The sequence below is a fragment of the Adiantum capillus-veneris genome, chromosome 29 (genome assembly GCF_014529385.1).
Source record: "Adiantum capillus-veneris isolate H3 chromosome 29, ASM1452938v2, whole genome shotgun sequence".
Taxonomy (NCBI): Eukaryota; Viridiplantae; Streptophyta; class Polypodiopsida; order Polypodiales; family Pteridaceae; genus Adiantum; species Adiantum capillus-veneris.
In genome coordinates, this window is record NC_140959.1 from 69,837,271 (window position 1) to 69,844,064 (window position 6,794).

General features: G+C 36.8%; 1 pseudogene; it reads left to right on the forward strand.

Annotated features, from left to right (window-relative positions):
- Window positions 1–4,038: 4,038 nt before the first annotated feature.
- LOC147419363 (uncharacterized) lies at window positions 4,039–4,584 on the forward strand (annotated as a pseudogene).
- Window positions 4,585–6,794: the final 2,210 nt, after the last annotated feature.

Here is a 6,794-nt window from a genome sequence, read left to right on the forward strand (position 1 = left end):
AGCACCTTCCTCATTAAGTTTGTAGGGTCTCTTTTTTACTCAAGCACCTTACCCCCCATGCATAGGAAGCTTCTCAATCACCTTCCTCATTAAGTTTATAGGGCTCTTTTTTACTCAAGCACCTTACCCCCCACCATTAAGTATGACAAGCACCTGAAGTACCTTAGTAATCAAGCATGACAAGCACCTCAAGCACCTTAGTCATCAAGCACAAGAAGCACCTCAAGATTAGGTCGAGTTCCCACCTCAAGCTCAGCCCTAGCTTGCCTAAGGTCAAAGGAGTTTTAGCACTAACCATTGCCGGAGGTCTGTAATGAAGCTAACCCTAAGGTCTTTTAAGCTTCATTAGATGTACATTGCTCTTTGATAGACTACCTCCTTTTGGACCCTTATTAAGATGTAACCATCTCTCCTCTTGGTCCCCTGCTGAGGTAATTTTAGAAGCACTTATTGCACATTGCTCTTTGATAGACCATCTCCTTTTGGACCCCTATTGAGATGCAACCATCTCTCCTTTTGGTCCCGTGTTCAGATAGGTCTAGAAGCACATGTCTCTATTCTCTTGTTCCCGTTTATTCTCCCACATTAAATTATCAGTTTAATATGAGAAAATCATTTGGTAAAGTTAGATATTATATTTTATGACATTGGGCCTCGACTTTGTCGACTTGTTCGCACTCTCAGTGCTAGAAGCCACTCTGAGTTGCTCTTTAATGACATGATTGTGGGTGCTTTTGAAGTAAAATGATCAATCAAGCAGGGTTGCCTTCTTTCCCCACTGTTGTTTCCAATAGGCTCGCATCCGATGGTGACCATGTTAAAAGCTAGTGCCGCTCTTCACAGATGATTCCCTGCTTTTTCTTGAAGCCTCTCTTTGAAGGGCTTTGGAGATCATTCAAATGTCTTCCGTAGCCTCCGGATCAAAATGTAGTATTGAAAAATCTTGATTGATCTTTCTATTTGAAAACAACTCTTTTGATCCTTCTATGTGGTTTGGAGAGAATGTATCTAAAGGAAAGATATTTTGGCACCTTGGTGTGCCGCTAGGGGTAAATGTGACTCATAAGTAAAGATTCCAATGGGTGATGGACAAGATTAGAAACACAATGAGAAGGTGATAATATGTGTTGCTCTCCTTCTCATGCAGGGTAAAGGTGATCGACTCATTTTTTATCCCATACATAGACTTTACCAGCGTGCCACTTAAATTATCCAAATGCAATTGTAAGGAGTTCTTGAAACCGATAAAAAGATTCCTATGTAAAAATAACACCAAATACACAACACCTTGGCAATGGGAAAGTTGTGAGATTGTCGCAAGGGTGGAGTGAGGAGGTATCAAGATTCTCAACCCTTCTATCCATGCAGAGGCCCAGTTTGCCAAGCTCTTCACATCAATCACGATGCAGGACCACGCATGCACAGTCATAGTAGAGGACTTGATTATCAAGTCCAAACTAAATTCTAAGGGTGGCCAATGAAAAAATTTAGAGGTTTATGAAAAGCTGCTCGACCCTCAATGGTCCAGACTAAGATTGGGGGCACAACAGACGAGATCCTTTGAAAGTGAAATGGAGCATCAGAGGCACTGGAATGGAGAGAGGTGACAAGATCTTCCGTAACTCAATGAGATTTATGGAAAGTAACTTTAAATGAGTACCTATAAATCACTTGAAATTTTTGTTGTGTCTTAATATAAAATTCTATTATCCACCATACATACATAATCACATATGGTTTATGTATTAGGAAAGGCCCCACTTAAATAATAAGGTGAAAGGTTCACATTACACATTATCATTTGAAACAAAATGAAATAAATAAAATAAAATAAAAACATACATTATATTATCTGCTATACATATAAACACAAATGTTTCAAATAATAGGAAAGGAGGTAAAAGGTGCACATTGCACATTATGATTTTAAAACAAAATAAACTAAAAAAATAAAATAGAAAGACACATAAAAAATAATCAAACAATTTAATGAAATGAATCTTTGTGAGATACTTAAATGAAAGAATCTTTAGATTCACAATATAACAAGGTGAGGAGAAACAAAGGCCTACTAACTTAAGAGGGATGAGGGAGAGTAAGTTTAATCAAGTGCGTACAATCACATGGAATTTTTGTTGTGTTTTAGTATAAAATTGTATTATCTATTTTACATACATAATCACAAATGGTTTATATATTACAAAGGCTCCCACTTAAATAATAAAGTAAAAGGTGCACATTGCACATCAACATTTTGATAGAAAATAAAAAGAAAATGAAGTAAAATAAAAACAATAAAATAAAAAGATACAAAAGAATTTTTACTATTTTTTATAAGAAAATATAGATTTAATAAGCATAAAAAATAGTTAAAAAATCTAGTGAAATGAACTTTTTGAAGTCCTCAATAAAAAGAACCTTTATCAATACCTCACATCATGGGATCACACTCCTATAAATATATTGCTTAACACTAGGTTGGTAATGGGACACTTTTATGTCCTTTTAAGTGACCATTTTCCTTGAATTATGTCAAGAGTTTCAAAATGGATTTTGAGGTGCTATCTATCTAGAAAGTTGTCTCATGAGCTTAAAAAAACTTGACATTTTCTTGGAATATCAATTCCATCTTTAACCTTGTCCTTGCACAACATTTCACTACCTAAACTGTGTGAAAAAACGAGTCCTGTTTTTGGCTTTTTTCAACTTTTTGCAACTATACCACTCTAGAATTCATGTGTGTGAGGTCTATAATGCTAGAGAACTATCTTTAGTAGTCCTCAACATGTCCTGATGCTTCTAGGGAGAAATAAATGTTAAAGTTGTAAGTTATGACCAAATTACAAAAATTGCCAAATCCTGTTTTTTAGCCAATTTTAGCTCTTCTATGACTTTTTTGGTGGCTTTCATGATATCCAAATGCAGTTTTGATTTTCTATGTTGCATATTGTAACATAAAGCAAAAATTCCTTGAGTTTTGGGGCACCTAATACCCTATTTTGCATAGTAGACAACGATGGTTGATTTTTTCAATTATAGAAGAAAACAAAACATTCTAGTATATCAAGTATAGCTTTTTCAATATTGTTAGTTTCTTGTGACAACTACATGCATTTTGTAGGTAGTAACCATATCTAGTCATAAGGATCAAATTTGGCTAGATATTGAATAGTTTATATGGGATTCTACAACTCATAATATTGAACCTAGTTTTTTCATGTTTGTTATATTTAGCACTTCATCTTTGTCCCCAAGATTCCCCTTGGTAAGAGATGTATTATTCTTTTGACATGCTCCATGGCTCCTTATAAACCTAAAGGACAATAGGGAACTAATAAAACATGCATATATTATTTGTATTGAGCGTGGCTATAGAAATTTTGATGATAGGTTTGCAGAATGGTAAAAATTCAACTTTTTGTACCTATTTCTTTTGGCAAAACAAAAAATAGTGAGTGAGAAGCAATCATATGTTCTGATCACCAACCCATTGAATTTAACTAGGGAATTTATCTCAAGTCCTACAAAAATCCCTAATCTTATTTTTATGCAACAAAAAGTAAGAAATGACTGTTTTGATGAAAATATACTGGTCCATCAACTTTGGAGGCTTGGTGTGACCAAAAGATGAGAAATTTTACAAGTTTCTTATTTTTTCCATGTGTAGTAGGCCTTGAACTATAACCTCATGAAAGGATTTTACAAAATGAGTGGATCTACTATGGTTTTGGAGGTTTTTTTCAAAACCCTGAAAGGACACTTTTATGTCCTGTTAGGTTACCAACCTAGTGTTAATCCTTTGTTCTGTAAATCATTTTTTGAGCATTCCAAAAAAAGTTGAATACAATTTTGGAAAATAATATTTCAAAGGCCATGATTTCTTTCTATTCACAAGACTTTTAAGCCTTTTTTTGAGCATGCCAAAAAATTTGAATACAGTTCTAGAGAATAGCATTTCAAAGTCCATGATTTCTTTCTATTCACAAGACTTGTCTAATCTTCATCTTTAAACTGCTTGCCCGACGAGCTAGGGTTTGGATGCCTCCCCTATTTTGCTTGTGCGCCGCACCGAGTAGCTCCAGCAATCCCCCGTGGATTAGGGGGGGCTTTAGGTGGGTTGTCTGGGGTTCGAGCAATGCATGCTTTGTAGAGCGTTGAATCAGATATAGGTTCAGGGTCTGTCAGCTGGGGCTCCTTGGGTTTGGGAGTAGGAAGGCTTTGAAGATGGAGGCTTCGGCTGCTTCTGCCCGGCCTAGTAGGATGGGGTGGCTCAGGTGAAGCTCATACTTTTATACCTGGGTTGTGCGGATGCCCGACCCTCTTGCAGGGGCTAATTGTTCGCAAGGTCTGGTTGGGTATGTCTTGCAGAGATGTTGTTTGGGTTCATGGTTTGAGGTTGTGCTTGATGCTGATCACCTGGCTTCTTTCAGCACTGCTATCAATTGGTGCTCATTTGTGATGTTCGTGATGTGGCTCGTGATGGTGCAATCGATCCATTAACTGTGTCGCTTCTCAAATATGGGAGTTTTGGTTGTGGGCTCTGATGAAGCTCACCTCGTAGAGTCACCATTCATGTTGCCATGATTAGCTTTGATCATGTGAGTGTTTCCATGCCCTAGCCGGGTAGCTCATGCCTCCGAATTAATAATTTTGTTGGTCATTGGAGCTATGCAACGATGAAAACCCCCAACATTTGGCGCCACTGTCGGGGACAATAGCCTACATTAGTGTAATTGTGGCATACTTGGATGTGTTTCCTCACTAATTTCACTTGTGTGTTTATGGTTTTGTGGATTTTGGATGTGTGTGCATGAAGCAATGTGTTCATTATTCCCTAATTTGTCACCGTATCTTGCCAATTCTGTGTTTACACATTTTAATTTCACACTAAACCCTTGCTAATTTCACTAATTTTGCTAACTTACACACTAATTTTCTACTAAAAGGATTGGAGCTTTCAACCGTCAATCTTCATTGGAAAGGTAATCAAGGTGGTATTCTCAACCTCCCTAGAATCTAAACATGTGTGAATTGTGTAGAGATTCCATGATGATGCAATGTTGATGCTATGTTAATTGCAATGCAATGTTGATGCATGATATGTTATGCTTTGAAAATTTTTGAATTGTTCATTTTCATGCCGTCGTAATGCCGATATTTTCCAGGTTTGGTGGCGTATGAACTTGACAAGTTCAATTCCTAATTGGTGAATGTGCGTTGCTGATTGTGTGCATAATTGATCTAATTGCATGCTTGAATGGTCAGTTGCAAGCATCTGTGCACTAAAATTAAGTGTGTGTGCATTTTAATTGTGTATGTGTATGCCTAATTTTAGGCGTGTGTGCACTATTTTGCCCTTGATTGTGCACCTAAAAATCAGTGTGTGCTTAATGATTTTCCAATTGTGATGATTGATTTGTGTTGTGGTCATGCCCAACTAGAGATCTGTGAAATCACGTTGCAATTTTGACAAGATTAACCCTTTTGTGTGCGCACCTAAAGATTGGTAAAAACTGCCAATTATTAGTGTGTGTGTGTGTGTGTGTGTGTGTGTGTGTGTGTGTGTGTGTGTGTTTGTGTGTCTAAAAAGTGCTAAATGTCCATGATTAATTCAATTTTTGATTGCATATTTGATGTGTGTAATGGTTTATTGCTGTGTTTTTTAGCTCAAAACTAGGATTTACACACTCCAAAAATACGTCATATTTTGACTAAAATGCGTCAAATTTTGACCTGATTTTGCCGCTAATTTTGCTGATTTAAATGCCTAGTTTGGATTTTATTGATCAAATTATGTGGCAATTGAATTGATGTGCTAATTGTGATTTTATTTGGCTGCACTAATCCCTTATGTGTGAAGAACTTCAAAAAAAAAAACCTTGGGTATTTTTCGAATGTTTTTGTAATTTTTTTGGCAATTTTTTGATAATTTTTGCTTAATTTCGTAAAAAAATATGATATCTTGCGATCTTTACGAGTTGTTTTGTGTGTGTATTTAGGCAATATTTCGACCGCATTTGGGCTTTTGTTCGCCAAATTTTTAGCGTTTTGCTATTTTCGGGGGCCAGGTTGTTGATTTTGTCATAAATGATATTTTTGATAAAAACTATTATTTTTGGTGTGCTTATGCATGCCAAAAGTGTTTGATTGTGATTGCCAATGATTTTTGGAGATTTCTAGAATTTTTTGGGATTTTCTTGGTAATTTTTGGGACTTTTGGATAATGTTTTGTGTTCTCAGGTGATTTTCGGCCTAATTTTGGCAGTTTAGGACGTTCGAAATTTTTAAAAAAACAAATTTTGAGCTTTGGTGCAGACCGACAGGATTTTTCGAACCTTGACGTGCGGTTCGATACGACGTCAAGTTCATGGAAAACTTGACGGTGAATTCTGATTTTTTGCGGGCTCGCGCTGAGAACAGCTCCTTGCGGTGCTAAGGTTCAACTTTATCAAAAATATTAAAAAAATGAAAATCTCTCCCCCTCCCAAAAGACCGATTATTAACACTCTCTGTCATCCCCTTTCTCTCTTCTCTCACTCTCTCTCCTCCCCACTCCCAACAAAAATTAACTCTCTCTTTCATCCCCCACTACGAACGATTATTTATGCTCTCTCTCTCTAACCTCTAACTTTTTGTCTCACCTCGTGGGATAGTTTCCTAAGACTTAAAAATACTCTTCTTCTTTGTCTCTCTCCTCGTTGTCTCTCGCTGCCATCTCTCTCTCCTGTGTGACCCACCTCTCTCCCCCTCCTTGTCCTATTCTTTCTCTCTCTCTCTCTCTCTCTCTCTCTCTC